Source organism: Mesocricetus auratus, unplaced genomic scaffold (genome assembly GCF_017639785.1).
Source record: "Mesocricetus auratus isolate SY011 unplaced genomic scaffold, BCM_Maur_2.0 Super-Scaffold_100022, whole genome shotgun sequence".
NCBI classification, from domain to species: domain Eukaryota; kingdom Metazoa; phylum Chordata; class Mammalia; order Rodentia; family Cricetidae; genus Mesocricetus; species Mesocricetus auratus.
In genome coordinates, this window is record NW_024429203.1 from 4,400,404 (window position 1) to 4,416,812 (window position 16,409).

The window sequence follows — 16,409 nt, forward strand, 5'->3', positions numbered from 1 at the left end:
TTGTTCCAGTCATCATTTGAGTATAGCTCATTGTGTATGCAGGTCTATCAGCATTCTCTACAGCCTGGAAACCCCAATTCCAGTAAAAGGAGAAGCTTTACCAAGCTGCCAACCTTCTTGCTTGGAGAAATATGAAACAGCTATGTCTCATTTAAGAATTGATTATCCACAATAGGACTGGAACAGTTAACATTTTAAACACGCAATTCCATCCTTACAGAATGTTTAAATGAATGGGAGTCTTCTCAGTGACTACTAAAAAAGGTCTTGGGGGTAACCCAAAGTTCCTAACACCATTGCTTATGAACCTAAAGGGGAGTAAATATAATGACAGTATGTCAAGCTCCTTGAATTACTTTAAATGAGCATAGAATGTATATCAAGACCTCGCATAAAGCATTCAGTATGAACAGAAGCAATACGTAACTTCCAGATTAAAACAAGATAAAGCTTGACATAGTAGAAGACACCTGCAATTCCAGCACTTGGAAGATAGAGGCAGAATGATCAGGATTCAAAGCCATCCTAGTCTACATAGAGCTGGAGGCCATTCCTGTCTGAAAGAGCAAGAGGGTGCAGAAAGAGAAAATCCCTGTACCTCTACCTATTCCCCAACCTATCCCACCCCAGCATCTCTTCAGCGTTGGGTAGCTAATACTTTCTTTGTGAAAATATATTCAAGTGAGATAAAGAGAACATTTGTTTTTCTGTGCTTGGCTCATTTCACTTAACTCAGTGTTTTCTAGGCTCCCTGTGTTTCTGCTAAGAACAGGAATGCATCCTCTTTATTCTAGGGTGCAGGAAACCATAATACTTCTTTATCCATTTCTTTGTCAATGAACACATTTTTTGATCACACATTGTGCCTGCAATGAATACAGGAATACAGGTTATCCCTTATAAAGTGTCTTAGTTAGGGTTTTTGTTCCTGTGAAGAGACACCATGACCATGTCAACTCTTATAGAGGAAAACATTTAATTGGGTAACTTGCAGTTCAGAGGTTTAGTCTGAACTGTATCATTATAGTGGGACATGGCAGTGTTTAGGTAGGCATGGTGTTGGAGAGGGAGCTGAGAGTTCTACATCTTGTCTGAGCAACAGGAAGTGGTCTGAGACATGGGTGTGGCTTGAGCATATGTGAGACCTCAAAGCCAGTGACACACTTCCTCCATCTAGACCACACCCACTCCAACAAGTCACACTTCCTAATAGTGTCACTCCCTGTGGGGGACATTTTCTTTCAAACCACCACACCAAGCTTTGTAATTTAACTGATAACCAAGTGTTAGTTAATTTAAAAAAAAAACAACAAAAAGAAAACAAGAAGAAGAGGGTTATACAACAACTGGGACAGATAGAAAGGAAATAGGAAGATGATAGATTTTTCATCCAAATTTAACAACTATAGTAAATGAAAATAAATTTTTCCAGCTGGTAATAAAAAATGTCATATCAGATCTTTTAAATGTGCAATTATCTGTTCCTTATAAAATAATAATGATTTTAAAATGCCCAAAACAGAAGGATTCAATAAAACTGAAATAAAGCAATGAGCCCAGCAGGTCATGGAAACATTAGCTAAAAGAAAGGTACTATACTCCATAGACACAGATGAAGCAAACATCAAGGCTAGCAATAGGCAGAGCTAAACAGAGATACTTTGTAATGATAAGTATTTTAGTTTAATTAGATAGAAAATAATTCTATATTTATCTGCATTTAAAAACACAGCCTCAGGATGTATGTTTTGAGGTGTCAGAAATAGGAGAAAATGGAATGCAAAATGCACAACTATAGTGAAGAATTTTATTGCACTTAATTCCAATAAATGAAAGCACGCAAACTCAAGAATAGGCTGAATAAATCATCTACCCCTTCCACTTCCCTAAGGAACCACATGCCCTGTGTCTGCCTTCAGACTCTTCTTGTACCCCTTCCCCTTCAGGTAGGGACCACAGACTAACACCACAAACCAGGGTTCCATCTTTGCCTGGAACCCTTGTCTCTCTCCCTCTAACCACACCCATCTCATGCCTTGAGGGACATTCCTCTCCAAACAAAAGTGCTAGAGTCAAGCCACTAACTCCATTCATCTCTTCGGTCAGTCCTCCATTCACCCTCTCTAGGTCAGGACCCCACTCACACTGTCTACCCAACCTACACTTTCAACTTGCCTGAGTACTGCCTGTCCCCTACCTGCAGATGCCTCCAACATCCACTGTCTATGTATGGAGCCTTGACTCACATTGCCAACTACACTGGTTCCCACTGCCTGAGAAAAAGTCCAAAGTACCTCCACTAGATGCATGAAAACTAGTTGTGAGACCCTACCTCTACAGATGGCCTGCTCCTGGGCTTAGAAACTTTACCTGGCTGGAGCTGAGTTGTGACTAATTTCTGTACCCCATTCAAATACCAATACTGATTTGCCTCAAGACTTAATTCTGAGGCCCATTGACCCTGTCACTGAGGGTAATATGAAACAAACCCAAATATCAACTTAACAAAGGAAAGAAAAAAGTTCTTTACCAAGATATATTCTAAAAACCTATCTCCAGATTCCTAGGTCCAATCACCAAAACACAAACATGAATAATGAGGTCTCTAAAAAAATTTCATATTTCCACCATATTGTTTCTAGATGACAACATATGAAGACAATGATTTTGAATAACCATGGTCACGGAACTCAGTGAATGATGAGTCAATGCCAGGATGTAGACAACAACACAACAGGTAAATGAATGATGAAAGCAATTCAAGATACATGAATGTTGTGGAATATTCCTTTATACTGTTTGAAGATATGCCAGTGTGATTGGTTTAATAAGACACTAAATGGCCAATAGTTAGGATTTAGGGATCAAATAATGCTGGAAAGAAGAAAGGTGGTAAAGCCAGCCAGACATGGAACAAGTCAGACACAAAAACAGGAATAGAGGTGAATGTCACATGGTAAAATATATATTTCTAAAAATATGGGTATATTTAAGTTATGAGCTAGTTATAAACAAGCCTAAGCTATCATGAGTTCTCATAATTGATAAGAAGTCTCCATGTGTTTTTTTTTGGGGAGCTTGCTGGTAGGACAGAAAATGTCCAACTACACACACACGCAATATATATATATATTTATTTATTTATATTAAATATATATGATTTAATAAAATGATAAAATCTCTAAATAAAGGTCAAAATGTAATAAAACTCTAAATTAAAAAGTCTGGAATTCAAACAAAAAAAAGGGTGAGAGGAAAGTCTTCCCAGAAGATTGGGTCAAGCAGAAGAGAGAATATCAGGCCTAGGAGGGAAAGAACGTGAATTGGATACTCAATCAGAGAAAGGGTAAAAAGAGCATGCATTAACCCTGAAACACTATAAATAATGCAAGCCTATTTAAAAAATAAGTATGCAAGAGCTACAGCTCAAAAGCACAGAAAGTATTTCCAACAAAAATCATAGAAGAAGGCTTCCAAAATCGAAGATTCAGGAGGCATAGAGAACACCAAATTGTATCAGAAAAGAAACACCACACATCATAATAATAGTCAAAATCCTAAATACACAGAGAAACGGTATTGAAAGTCTCAAGAGAGAAAGATCAAATCAAACATAAAATGAAAATACCACATTCCAAAATCTCTGGACATAATGATGGCTGCCCTAAGATGAAAGATTATATCACTGGGTGTCTACACTGAAAAACTAGAGAGATCTCAACAAACTATATCTCAAATAAATGTCATAATTATGCATCCGAGACACTTAAGGAAACAAGAATAAACAACACCCCCTAAGATAGATGGGAAGAAAATAAAATCAGATGTGACTTCAGTGGAATTGCTCAAGACTATCCACTCTCTTCATATCTATCTAACATAGTACTTGAAATTCTAGATAGAGCAATAAGACAACAAAAAGAAATGAAGGAAATAGAAATTGGAAGGGAAGAATTCAAATCACTATTTGCAGATAATGTGATAGTATACATAAGCAACTCCAAAAATTCTATTACAACTCCTACAGCTAATAAACACATTTTGTGAATTGGCTGGATACAAGATTAACTCAAAAAGAAAATCAGTATCCCTCTTATATACAAATTCTAAATGGGCTGAGAAAGGAATCAGGGAAACAACATTCTTCACAAAAACCACATACATATAAATTATCTCAAGCAAGTGAAAAACCTGTATGACAAAAACTTCAACTCTTTGAAGAAAGAAATTGGAGAAGACATTGGAATATAGAAAGATCTCCCATGCTCATGTATCAGTAGGAGTTATATAGTAAAAATTGTAATCTTATTAAAAGGCATCTACAGATTCAATGCAATCCTCATCAAAAGTCCAACACAATTCTTTTCAGGCCTTGAAAGAACAATACTCAACTTCATATGGAAAAACAAAAAACCCAGGATAGCTAAAACAATAGTGTTCAATATAAGAACTTCCAAGGGTATCACCATCCCTGATTTCAAGCTTTAACATAAGGCCATAATAATAGAAACAGTATGATATTGGCATAAAAATAGACAGGTGGATGAATGGAATTGAATTGAAGACCCAGACATAAATACACATGTGCCAGAGTCCAGCTCCAGTAGGGTTCTGAGCCACAGGACAGAGGTGTAAAGTTGGCAAAAAATGAAGAATCTGATCACTAGTTGTCTTTCAAAACAGATGGCATCAAACAGCTGAAGCAGTTTTGTTGTTGTTGTTGTACACGTTCTAATGCATTCAAGCATGATCAGTTGCAAAACATTTTTCTTTAATCATTTTCCCATCACTGACATTTGCATAGTTTATTTTCCTCTTCCCTACTCCCTTGACATCATTGACCTTTACCCTTATCATTAAGTTTTATACTGCAAGCCAAACATTTATATCTAGCTAGGTGCATCTTATTCATATTGTGCCCTAGCCAAAAGGAAAATGCAGTTACAAAAACAGAGATTCAAACCTTATTATTATTTAGTCCTTAACAATGTGCAACTTTTATATTTTTGTAATCAGCTGAATGTATGATTTCATACCTAGCATATTATTTTCAGGTGTAAGTCAATTTCTAAATAATCTGTGTATCACTTTTATGTGGACAAAAAGTATAATCCTATTATTTATAAATATAAATCCTCAAAATGGTAATAATTACCTAACTCTTTAACTGTTTGGACCAAGGTTCTATTCATCCTGGCAGTTTCTATGTGTACTTTCTACATCTAAGGGAACTCTAAGTTTTAGCTGAAAAAATATCTAATCATTCATGTTCTGGCACCAGAGAGATATCTGACCTTTCATTCCTTTATCTTTTCCTTATGTGTCCCTACAAGTTTTTAATGTCATCTTTTAAGAAACTGATTCTCAAATTCTTATGTTCTTTGGCATGTAGTTATCTCTTCTTTAGGATAGTTAAGTAAGCAACAGTGTGTTCCTCCTGCTCACTCAGGATGACTTCAAAGGCAGCCAGGGGCAATGGGAAGAACTGGTTTCTGTGAGAGGCTTAATTTTTTTTGAAGAAACTTTAAAAAAATCAGCTTTTGTTCCCAGTAAGCTCAGCTATATCACAATTGACAAAGCAAAGCTATCAGTTACCATAGGGATGATAGAGAGGCCTGGAGCCCATGAGTTCCCTGGGATCAGCACTGGGGTCTGCAGCATCCACAGGGCCCTTCCAGGTGGATGGGATTCTTCTAAGGGCCTTGCAATAAGGAGCTCCATTCATAAAATATTTATGCACTGTTCCCAGGCATGACGCCATGGCTTCTGCCACACACACCTATGGACACTTGATTTTTGACAATGAAACAAAAAGTATAAATGGAAAAAAACAAAGCATCATTAACAAATGGCAATGGTATAACTAAACTTAGGCATGTAGAAGAATGCAAATGGATCCATATCTATTGCCCTGCATAAAACTCAAGTCCAAGTAGATAAAAGGCCTCAACATAAATCCAGTCACACTGAACCCAAAAGAAGAAAAGTGGAAAACAGCCTTGAGTACATTGACACAGGAGACAACTTCATGAATAGAACACCAGTATTACTGACACTAAAATTAACAATTAATAAATGGGACCTTATGAAACTGAAAACTTCTGTAAGGCAAAGGACACTGTCAATAAGACAAAACCAAAATGACAGCCTACGGAATGGGACAGGATTTCACCAACCTCACATCTGACAGAGGACTGATCTCAAGATATATAAAGAACTTATGAAACTAGACATAAAAGCAAAACTAAATAATCCAATTAAAATGGGATACACTCCAAACAGAACTCTCAACAGAAGAATCTCAAATGGCCAAGAAACACTTGAAGAAATGTTCAGCATCCTTAGACATCAGGAGAACGCAAATCAAGATGACTCTAAGATTCCATCTTACACCTGTCAAAATGGCTAAGATCAAAAAGGCAATTGACAACTTATGCTGAAGAGGATGTGGAGCAAGGGCAACACCTCTCCATGGCTGGTCAGAGTGCAAACTTGCACAGTCACTATGAAAATCAGTATGGCAGGTTCTCAGAAAACTGGGAATCGATCTACCTCATGACCCAGCTATACTACTCATGGGAATATACCCAAAGGACACTCAATCATACCACAAGAACACTTATTCATAGCAGCTTTATTCATAACAGTCAGAACCCAGAAACAACCTAGCTGTCCCTCAAAAAATGAGTGAATAAGAAAATGCGGTACATTTATACAACTGAGTATTACTCAGCTGTTAAAAACAATGACATCAGACAATTTGAAGGCAAATGGTTGCAACTAGGAGAAAAACATCCTGAGTGAGGTAACCCAGATCCAGAAAGGCAAACATGGTATGCATTCCTGTATTAGTGAATATTATCTGTAAAGGATAACCATGCTACAATCCACAGACCCAGAGAGACTAGTTAACACGGAGGACTCAAGTGGAAACACCAGGATCTCCCTGGGAAGAGGAAATACAAGAGATTTCATGAGTGGACTAGGGGTGGGTGGGTATGGGAACGTCAGGGATCAAGTTAGGGGTCAGTGATGGGGGAAGATAATGAAAGAGATGATTGGAAAGGGGTGATAATTTAGAGATCATGTAAAACCAGGTATAAAGGAAACTCCCAGGAATCTGCAAGGATGATCCCAGCTAAGACTACTAGCAGTGGCAGATACGTGGCCTGAACTGGTAACCTCCTGTGACCAGGCAAGAGTTCCAATGTAGGGATTGGGAAACCAACCCAGCTATATAATCTTTAAACTATATAACTAAAGTCTGTCCTGCCCATGGGATGTGATGGGATAAGGGTGACTCAGAGATTGTGGAAGTGGCCAACCAATGACTGGTTTAGCCTAAGACCTATGCCCTGAGAGTGAGCCCACCTCTGACCCTGCCTGGAGTGCCAGATCCAGAAGATGGATGGCCCAGAGACCTAGGATAAAACCAAACACTACTGGAGAAAAGATTCAAAAAAATGCAACATAACAATGCAGTGGAGGTTTGAAAGGAAATGCCCCCAAAAGAGAGTGGCACTATTAGGAGGTGTGGCCTTATGGAAGGAATTGAGTCACTATGGGAGTGGGCTTTGAGATCTCTTTCTCAGGCTTCTCTCAGTGTGACAGTCAATTGACTTCCTCTTGCCTGCAAGATGTAGGACTCTCAGATCCAGCACCACGGCTGCCAGTGCGCTGCCATGCTCCCCTTCATGATCATAATGGACAGAACCTCTGAAACTTTAAGCAAGCCCCCTCCATTAAATATTTTCTTTATAAGAGTTGTTGTGGTCATGATGTCTATTCACAGCAAAAGTAAACCCTAAGACATAAGTCTAACAATGTTCTGCCATATTCACAGACTGGTGAATACCCCAGTTGTCATCAGAGAGCCTTTATCTAATAACTGATGAAAACAGATACAGAGACTCACAGCCAAACATTAGGCTTATCTCAAGGAATCTTGCTGAAGAGAGGAAGGAATGATTGTACTAGCCAGGGGGATCAATGATATAGAAAGAAATCCTACAGAATCAACTCACAGAGTCTGAACTGGCAACCAGGGATCCTTAAGGGGACTGACCTATGCCCTCTATATGTATGTGACAGCTCTGTACCTTGTTTTACTTGTGGGACTCCTACTAATGAGTGCAGGGGCTGCCCTTGATGCTTTGGCTGACTTTTGGGAACCTGTTCCTCAAACTGGATTACCTTGCCCAGCCTTTACACAAAGGAAGGTGCTTAATATTCCTACAACTTAATATGCCACGTTTGTTGATTTCCATGGGAGGTCTGCCGTTTCTGAGCAGAATGGAGGAGGGGTGGCTGGGGGAGCAGAGGGGAGGTGGCAAGAGAGAATGGGAGGAAAGGAGGAGAGAAATTTGTGGCCAGCATGAAAAATAAATAATTCAATTAATACAAAAATCAGGTAAAATTATTGAAATACAAATAGAAAAAAATGAAATACGAAGAATCAATAAAACAAATGGTTGGCTATTGTTAAGATTAACAAGATTAACAAATTTTACCCAAATTAACCAAAAGAGAGAGGGTATCCAAATTAATAAAATTAAAGGTGAAAGGAGAATTATTTAAAATCACACTGAGGAAAACAAAGAGAATCATAAGGACATACTTTAAAAAATCTATCTGCCATCAAACTGAAAATATAAAAAGACTAGAAAGGATTTCTAGATATATACAACCTACAAAAATTAAATTGTAAATAATGATGAATTAAATAATTTAAATAGACTCTTAACATTTAATAAGATAAAAGAAATAACTAAAAATCTACAAATTAAAAAAAATCCACACAGCCAGATTGATTGAACTCAGAATTCTACCAGTCCTTCAAAAAACTAACATAAACAATTTTGCAAAATGGAAAATGAGCAAACATTTCCAAATTCCTTTCTTGAAGCCAATATCACACTGATACACAAACCAAACAAAGATCCATCAAGAAAACAGTGTTATAGTCTAACAGTTCTGATTAACATAGTCCCGAAAATTTAAATAAAATACTAATAAGCCATATTCTAGGACACATCAAAAAGATCCTCTATGACAGTCAAGTCAGCCTCATCTGAGCATGTAAGGATGGATTAACATATGTAAATCCATAGATGTAGACCACTTCATAAGTAAACTCGGCCAGTCGATTTACCACATGATCATCTAATTACTCTCCTAAGTACAAAAGTCCTTCAACAAAATCCAACATCCATTCATAATAAAAGTCCTGGAGAATTTAGGGGAACAGGTGACATATCTCAGCATAATAAAGACAATGTACAGGAAGCCCACTGCCAACATCATCACAAGTAGAGAAAAACATATATAGAGAAAAATCATTTGCACTGAAATCAGATTTAACCCAGAACTGTTCAGCGTAATATTCGAGTATTAGCTAGAACAATAAGACAAGTGAAGGAGATAAAAGGGCTACAAAAAGAAAAAGGAGGAGTCAAAAATATCTCTATTTGCATATTATATGATTTTACACTTAAAAAAACCTAAAGACCCCACCAGAAAACTAATACCCACAGTTAATAAATACAGCCAACAAGGATTTAAAATTAACACAAAAATCAGTAGCCTCCCTATATACTATATAGAAATAACAAACATGGTGACAAGGAAATCAAGAAAACAATGTCATTTATAATTGTCCTAGAAAATAAATAAAATATCCTAGAGTAAATATACCAAAGACATGAAAGACTGTATAATGAAAATCTCAATATACCTCAACAACTTACCTGAAAAAGTAAGTTGAAGAAAGCATCAAAAGATGATGGGAAGACCCCTTGTTCATGAATCAGCAGGATTAATGTTGTGAAAATGGCCATTCTGTGTAAAGGGAAGCCTTTTCCTTGAGAGAAGCCTTCCTGCCAGCCTGGTTCTAGAGCCGCATCAGTCCCAAATAAACACAAAGAAGGCTATATTAATTATGAAGCTGTTGGCCTTGCTTGTTTCTTACTAGCTAGCTCTGACTTAAGTAATTACCCCATAATTGTTAATCTAGTATGTCTGTTACCGGAGAAGTTTCCGGGCTTCCTACCCCATGGCGTTACATCTCGACTCTCTGTGTTTCTCCTTCCCAGAGTTCTCCTGGACTTCTAGTCCCACCTATCTAGATGCCTATTGGCCAGCAGTGCTTTATTGACAAATGCACAGGGCTTCCCCCCAACAATTCTGACAAAAGAATCTACAGGTTCAATGCAATCCCTATCAAAGTTCCAATACAATTCTTCACAGACATTAAAAAAGAAATCTTAAATTTCATATGGAAATACAAAATACCACAATAACCAAAATAAATACCAAACAATTCAATAAATAAATAAGTAAGTAAATAAATAAATAACTTCTAGAGATGTCAACAACAACCTTTCAAGATTTCAGGTTATACTAGAGTTCTAATAAGAACAAACAGCATGGTATGGGCATAAAATAGACACTTTGATCAATAAATAGTATAGAATTGAGGCCTCACATATAGGTCCATACTCCTAAAAACACCTTATTTTTTTACAAAGTGGCCAACAATACACACTGAAGAAAAATCATCTTCAAAAAATAGTCCTAGTGAAACTGGATGGCTATATGCAGAAGAATGAAATCGTACCTTATCTCCCACCCTGCACAAAATTCTACCCCATGTGGATCAGCACCCTTAACATAAAACCTAATGCCCTGAATCTGATAATAATAAAACAGGGAATACAATTAATCTCATTGGCACATAAGAGGACTTTCTGTGTAGGACCCAGAGAGCACAGGCATCAAGACCAACAATAATAAATTTACCTCATTAAACCAAAATCTTCTGTATAGCATAGAACACTATCATTCCAGCAGAGAGTAAGAATACAAAATTAGAAAAAGTCTTTATCAATTGTATCTCTGACATAGGATTATCTAGAATGTACAAAGAATTTGACACACTATATTTCAAAAAATAAAAGCAGCCCAATAAAAACTAGAGCATGGAACTAAACAGAGAGTTGTCGAAAAGGAAATATAAATAAAGGAGAATCTTTTTTTAAAAAATGTTCAACAGCCTTAGCATCAGGGACATGCAAATCGAAACTACTTTGAGATTTCACCTTACCCCATTCAAAAACCTAAATGACAACAGATGCTGGTGTGGGTGTGGGGGAAGGGGAATATTTATTCACTGCTGGTCAGAGTGCCAACTGGTACAGCCACCAAGAAAATCAGTGCCAGTTGGAAATCAGTGTCAAGTTTCCTCCAAAGCTGTAGACCTATCACATGATCCAGCTATACTCTTGGGCTCTATGTACTATTATAGAGATACCTGCTCATCCATAATAACTGCTTCTTTATTCACAATAGCCAGAAAACAGAAATAACTCAGATGTCCATCAATGCATGAATGCATAATGAAAATGTGGTGCATTTACACAATGGATATCATTCAGCCCTCAAGAAAATTGAAATTATGAAACTCACAGGCGAGTGGATAGAGCTGAATATAGAGAATAATAATTCTGCATGGGCAACCAGATACAAAAGAATAAACATTACATGTTGTAGGTTTTCTCTCAGTTGTGGGTGTCAGCTATGAATATTCAGATATGTGTCTTTCATTTGGAATACCCACACAGACCAAGAAATTTGTAAGGTGTCATGGTTTTCAAAGAAAGAAAGAAAGATAGAACACGGTGGCCTAAAATGTTAAGGGGAATGATGAAATAGAAAGGGTTAAGTGGGGGGTCGTGAGGGTAATGGATGGGCTATGGAAAGGGATAACTTTCAAAAAAGCCATGGGGTAGGGATACTCTAGAGATGGCTCGGTAGTTAAGAGCACTGGTTGCTCTCACAGAGAACCCAGTTTCAGTTCGGAATCCATGTATGATTCACAGCTATTTATAACTCCAGTTCCAGGGGATCCAACACCTGCTTCTGATCTCTACAGGAACCAGGCATTCTTGTTTTACACATATATACATGTAGGTAAGCACTAATTTGCACAAAAATAATTTCTCCTATAGAAATATACATACAGAGAGATGTAGACATAAAGGGCTATGCTACAGCTGGGTGACAATGCTCCTATTAGACACAAAAGACTAGTAAATAAAAAATCCAATGCCAGTAATGGGTTACCTCTTTTGGGGTTGAGCCAGTGGTTGCATTGACCCCCAAACATTATATGGGCTATTGCCATTCCTCTTGGATACCTTCCAGAACTTACTAAGAAGACTCTGTTGCTGAAGATGGCATACACTCGAGTCATAGAACATAAAAAGATCAAGTTAGTACTGACCTGGAAACTTCATCTCTACTGGTCAAATTTCATGGTGCTGTGGATGCTACCAGAAGGGGGAAAGTTATCATCACACTTACCCAGATATGAATTCTGCAAGTTATTGTAAAGAATAGCCTGCCCAGACATGTCCACTGGAACAACAGTGCATCAATTCATGGGAGTAGCCAACTACTTTCTGGTTGGATTTAAAGCCCACTGCATAAGTTGGAACCATACCCTTAAACTGCTTTGAAGGCTAGTAGCCTGTAACAGGCCCTAGGACAAAATCTAATATTATTTTTCTAATAAATGTCTGTGGTATTAAACTGTCTCCTAATGACTTACCATTATACCCATAGATCAGTGTATCTATTAACCCCCATCAGAGAAGCTATTATAATTGATAGCTACTGGGAGAATATGGGCACTTGTAAGTTGACCACACACTAGGACAAGGCCACACATCCAAGATTATATGGGTAGCACAAATCATATTTTATAGGTCTAAAAATGGGAGAAGACAAAAATATTTTATTGCTGTGAGGAGACACCATGACCAAGGTAACTCTTATAAGAGAAAACATTTATTTAGGGCTAATTTACAGTTTCAGAGATTCAGCCCATTATCATCATGGTGAGGAGCATGGCAACATGCAGGCAGATAATGCTAGGGAAGTAACTGAGATTTCTACATCTGGATCTTTAGGCAACAGCAAGAGAGAGCCACTGGGCTTGGCTTAGGTTTTTTAAATAATTTCCTACCCCCTAGTGACACATTTCCTCCAACAAGGCCACACCTTCCAATAAGGCCACCCCTCCTAATCCTTTAAAGTAGTGCCATTTCCTAATGACCAAGCTTTCAAATACATGAACCTCTAGGGACTATTTTCATTCACACTACTATAAACATGGAAGGAGTTAAGGGTGAGTGTATTATCAAAACATATAGTATGAACTCCTCAAATGATTAAAAATTAATCAAAAAATGAATGGCCTGGATAAGTCAAATTAATTAACATGGGTAAAGTGTTGACTGTCAAGAGTAGATATTGCTTTTTAAGCACACGTGGTGCAATTACGTGTGTGCCCTGTAAACATGAGGACTTGAGATTGGGTCCCCAGCAGCCACCTGAAAAGATTGTCATGATGGCACATGCTAGTAATTCTAGCTTTGGAGTGGTAGAGACTGGACGACACTTAGAGCTCACTCACCAGCTGGCATAGGTAAATCCAAAAACTAAGGTAGGTATCAGTCAAGGAAAACACAGATGTCAACTCTGGCCTGCACAAGCAAACATGAATGCATACTCTAACAACCACACATTACCTTTTATAAGAGTCAGAATTGCAATTTCATGTGAAAAGTGGAGGGATCTGAATTTGGCTGGGTATATAGGAAGAGAGCCAGTGAGGTTAGTGGGGTTCTACAGCTTACTAGAGATAAATGGACAGAGAAATGACTATTTGGTCTCAGGTACTTGCAGGAAACAGAATGATGGCCAAAAGCTCTTTATGTGCACACAGAGATATCATCAGTCATTAGTATCCACCGACTACATTAACATTGGGGCCAACATTTTTCAAAGTTGACAGAAGCAACCAGAATCCTCCACAGAGACCTATGAGTCTGTTCAGAAGAAATAAGTATCCACACTTTGTTTTCTTCTTGCTCTGAATGGTGGCCTACAGCCTTGTGGCATTTGCTGCTAGACCCTCTTGTCCAAGCCTATCCAATTTGCTTACTCAAATTTACTCCACACATCCTCACCCTGAAGGTGGAGCAAATACATGTTGACATGATACCCCTGAGCAAGAGGGAGCACCTTACCCCCTCGGGAGGGCTTGCTATATAAACAGGGAAGACTGGACATAGGGCCTCCCTAGTCCAAGAGACCTAATCACCAAAGGCAGATAGTGAAAACCTGCAGTATATGACAGGGAGTACTACTGTCTTCAAATAACAAATCCCACATGTCCATAACTATTTGACAGACTTTTATAAAGCTGATCTGAAGGTCCCAATCCTGGCTGCTTCAAAAATCACTCTAGAAACTGAAAACGTGAAGGTTTCTGGGTTCCAGTCACGAAGTTGTAGTTCATTGGGTTTTGAGTAGAGTCCATAAATCTATGATTGTACCATCCAGCTCAGGTGAATAACACTCAGCCACAGTTCCTCAGTGGGTGTGATTAGAGCTACTCATCAAATGTCCTGGGTGGTAGAGGCCAGGCCCCTCACTGCAGGTTGCTCCCACCCACAGGGTTTCCTTGTCCATTTTCATCACAGATATGTTCTCCTAAGAGTGCAACATCCTATCTCCCACAACTCTCCAGACACCTGTAGACAAAAGTACATTTTGATGAGGAGGGAGGGCTAGGGATGTGACTTGGGGGTAGAGCACCTACCTGCATTGAGCAAGGTCCTCCCTAGCACCTCAAAAGTGTATTTTTCCCTGAAGGTAGACCTTAATCTAAGGTTGTTTTGCACATATATAGATGCCCCAAAGACAAGCAGGCTAGGAAATGGCTGAGTGCTTATGTGATGTCTTACAGCAAGCAGCCTCCTGGGAGATAATCCACAGCATGACAAGGGGCTCTGTATCAAAACCTTCCAAGTCACTCATCCCTACATTTCAGAATCTCAAAACACCAAACAAACCCCTATTTTTGATTATGTGGATTATATGTGTTGTTATTAAAACCTAAAACTGCAGGAAAATTTAATGTTTATGAATTATTTATAAGCAAAACAAACTTCTATATTAACATAAATCTGCCTTAAATGAAAAGCAACTTCATTTTCAAAAAATATTTAGTGCAAAGAGTGACATGTTCTAACTTTTAGCAAATCTCTTTAAGTTTGGCTTAATAGATGACAGCTGGATCCCCATACTTTTGCATTCAATCTGTTGTAATATGTTATTTTGATGGAAATATATAAAGAGAATCATGACTCACTCAAATGTGTAGCTGGAAAAGAGAGGCCTTCAATTTGCTTCTGAACTTAATCTATTTTTCTATGACATGCCATATAACTCCTGGAAAATTCCACCAGAAAAAAAAAACTTTACTTGTGAGGATGAAAATGAAAAAGGCCAATAAGAGCTTATTGCTTTGCAAATCCTGCCCCTTCACAGACCTTTTGAAAGGCTCCAAGTCTTCCCCAGTGTGGGCTGAGCACCAGATTCTGAATGCTCCTTTGGCAGAAAGCAAAACAAATCCCACAAGCTCTTTTGTTATGGTTATTCAGCTACGGCTGTAATTTTTGTTGTCTGGGATGTAAGGCTCATGTAAGAGAGGTGAGTGAGCCGAGAGTCCTTCCACATATTCACAAAGCTACTTAAGGCACTAAGTATAGACACAGTTGACAGCATTGCTCAAATGAGAGACATGGATGCTACCTGGGCCCACAGTTTGTACCCGCACCAGCTGCTCAGTGACTGTTCAGGACTGGAAACAAATGATTGCTCAGAATTGGAAGATGAATAGTTAGGACGCTTCACCTCAGAAACCCATGGCTATTTCGGTCCTACATACTGATCAGTTATCCATTACATTGGTGTGGGCTTGTGGGCCTCTCCCTGTCCTTCTAGACCTCTCTTCTACCTATGGACTCTATCACTGCCTTCCGTCCCTCACATACATTGGACATACACACAGGTCCTTTTCAGACATAATCCTACATGTCCAATGTCTTTGTTTTCTTAAGAAAGCTCATCTCAACTATATTGCTAAATTCTGCTGCTGCCAGCTTCGTAGTCTTGATCCCCCAGAACAATCTTCTGATTTTTCTTTGTTTTTGTTTTTTATTTAAAGTCTTTTTAAAATTTTATTAAACATAAAACATGAGAATATTGTTTAGGATACCCTTAAGTGTTTGTAATTAAATAATAAATACTAGGTGCATGTGTGTGCACACTTGCTAGTAGGTAGAGGGTAGAAGACAACCAGATGGGATTGGTCCTCTCCTTCCACAGTGTGGCGCTGAGAATAGAAATCACTTCTGTTTATTTCATTTTTCTCTATTTAAGGTGATTTTTTATTGTCTCTGTGTATTGCTTCTTGTCTGTATTTCCTATAACACAAGGATCACCATCTTTTCTGCTCATTCTGATGTCCCCAAGGTCAGAACAGTGGCCAGGATAGAGGA